The following is a 3,182-nucleotide window of genomic DNA, read 5'->3' as shown; positions in this document are numbered from 1 at the left end:
CGTCTGTTTCTCGATTCCCTTCACACCATTATGTTATTCAGATTTTGGGTTTTCACAAAAGTTGAACGTAGCTGGAAACGAAATTGAACAAAATTGAAGAAGACGAATCAGGAATGAATATGGAAAGGACAAACGAAAACGAAGAAGACAAAATTGATGGATATGGATGATGAATTTGGAAGGAATTTGAAGGATCTATTCTTGACGGATATGAGATTTTTTCTCTTCAATTTGGAAAAAAAAAAACAATTTAGAGTTTCTAATCTTCTTCCCCAATTTTTTTTTAGGGAAATGCTAACCATTGCCCTTTGGGGCATTGGATAAAAGAACAAATATAGAAATTTTGTGTTGGAAAGTCATAAAAAGTGGTCAAGTCAACTTGTAAAAAGTTTACAAATTGTTGTTTCCAATGTAAAACTGCTAATTTTGGTTACCTTAATCATTGCCCTGAGGACAATGGTTAGCAAGACCCTTTATTTTAATATTAATTTGTTAATTTTTTTTTTGAACAGACAAGTGAGCGGGTTCGACCACCAATTATGAGTACCAAAACTAAAAACAACATTACTAGCTTTCAGCCACCACAAGGAATATCATTTTACTTTATCTAACATATGCGGTAGAGAACTTTGTTTATTTCTGAAAACTCTATCATTCCGCTCAGCCCACAAAAACCAAACACACAGGAGCCAAATTAGATGAAAAAAGGAAAGCCGCGCTCTCAAACCACCTGCATAATTAATAAATTGCAAGAAAAGGTTTGTTATAAACTGAGTCTCGACCACAACAACATCAAGCCAAGCTCGCACCAACGGCCACAACGCACCAAACTAAGGACAAGACAGAAAAATATGATTCAGATCCTCGACATGCCCACACCCATCAATGCAAGACCGCGCCTCCATAGGTAAGACCTCACGGAGTGCCAAATTTTGTTTAGTAGGTAACCGATCCCTTAGCAAACGCCACGCAAATATGGAAACTTTCAAAGGAACCTGTTTATGCCAAATCAACTCAGAATTTTGATGTAAAATGGGTTGTTCCTGCGATGTCAGCATATCATACACACCACGAACCGTATACCCACCTATCGGATCCGGTAACCAAAGCCACCTGTCAGAAGATGAGTCCTGCAAAGTAACTGTAAGTAAAAGTTCCCAAACTCCTTTACCAACTCTTCCGCCTGTCAGTATCAGAACTGTATCAGTCGATCGTCCCAGAGAACTTATTTTGAAAAGAAAGTTTAATGGATAATATTTATTACGTAATATCAGCTCATTACGGATTAAGTATCAGAGACGGTTTTAGCACGCTTAAGGCAAGGGCAATTTGGTAATTGCACGAGAGGAAGATATTTATTTGGTGAAGGGCCAAAAATATCTCATTTTTCCTTCTTTCCTTTCTCTCTCTTGGTTAGAGAAAGACTTTGAGCTCTCTCTTCTCTCTTCTCCATCGATCTCCCTCCTTCTCCTCACCTCACAACTTCATCAAAACTACTTCCTAATATGGCATGCTCCTAGATTATGTTTCTCATCATCTCTTAAGATTGGGGTTTTGTTTGATTCCTCTTTTCTATCTTTCAAGAATGGATTCAAAGTTAGGGTTTTGATCAAGTTGGAAGTTGAAGCATGTTTTGGTGTAAGCTATGGTTTATTCATGGTTAAGAAACAAAGAGGAAGATGATTGAAGATTGATTGGTGAGCTAAGGCCATGGATGTGAACAAATCAAGAACTAGGGTTTGTTGAATAAAGCTTTGGGTTGGTTTTGAGATGAGCTAGCAAGGATGAAGATGTTATGGATTGCAAGAAAAAAACAAGAGTGAGATGGTTTGATCAAGAAAGCAATAAGGACCACAAAGCTAGGGTTTTGAGGCATGAAGGGAAGTTGATGCTTGGAAGCTTTTGGGAATCAAGTGCAATCTTTTAGGTGAGTTCCTTAGATAGATTTCCCACCTTGAGTTTATGTTATTGGCTTGTAAGATAAGAAATGAATTGTAGGGTTTGCATATAGTGTGTAAGCACCCCTTTTTATGTTATGCTTGCTATACTTGCCAATGCTTGCCATTCAAATGTTTTACAAGTTTCCTATGACCTCTAGAATCATACTATGCATAAAGATATTTGGTTTTGAGGCTTATGGGTCAAGAACACCTTTTATGCAGGGTTGGACTGTCATAGCTCGCCTCGCGAGCAAGTGAGCTGGCCATGGCGAGCAAGACAACCAAACCAGGGGTACTGCTCGTCCCTAGCTCGCCTCGCGAGTAATGTAACTCGCCATGGCGAGTAATGCTGCTCGCCTCGCGAGCAAGACAGTGCTTATGGCATTGTTTACTCGCCTCAGGTCTTGTTAACGTCCTTTAAGCCGGTGTTACCCGAGCAGTCTTTTATGAAATGAACCCCTCAATCCAAGATTATATTGGCTAATTTTAAGTAAAGTTTTCTTGAGAAGAAGCAAGTAATTGGCATAGTTAGCAAAGCATGGCAAAGAAAGAATGTTAAGCTAAGAACGGGTAGCAAGTCAACCGTTAAGGAAGGGAATCAAAGTAGAGCCTTGACATAGTTGTCAAGAAATAGAATAGAAAGCTAGACATTAGAAGTATGCTTGATAAGTGTGGTGTGATATAAGTATTATCCCTACATAAGAGTTAAGTGCCATACGGGTATGGCAAGACGTGAATCGATTGATATCTATTCACAAGTTAAGCAAGCATTAAGCTTACCTCTAGTGGGACCGTTTAAGGATCCAAGGTAAAAGAGAAGGCATATTTAAGTTTATTTTTCATGCATAAGACTAAAACTTATAAGAAAGAAAGAAAGAGTGTCATGTCTCTTGTTATCCAAATTGGATTCAAGGGGTTCCCCAAGGGGAATGGTTAAGCCGCAAGGGAGCCGCATTTCACTAAGCTAAAGTGCCGTGTCTTTTGTATTCCATCCAAGGTTGGGTAAAAAAGGTTCTCCAAGGGGAACGGGGTAAGCCGTAAGGGACCCGCACGTTCACTAAGGGAGTCCGGTGCGCTCTTGCTAAGCATTTCACCGGTAGTAAGGGATTATCTTCCGGGGTTACTCCACTCGGGACTAATCCATAAAATGAATTCAAGATAATTGTTTGTTACACGCTAACATAATCAATGAAGCTGACTATGCATATTTATCATACATTTATGTGTGTTGTGTCATAGAGC

The sequence above is a fragment of the Medicago sativa genome, chromosome 4 (assembly GCF_051527215.1).
Source record: "Medicago sativa cultivar Bolivia chromosome 4, Bolivia_mono, whole genome shotgun sequence".
NCBI lineage: Eukaryota > Viridiplantae > Streptophyta > Magnoliopsida > Fabales > Fabaceae > Medicago > Medicago sativa.
This window is presented reverse-complemented; position numbering follows the sequence as displayed.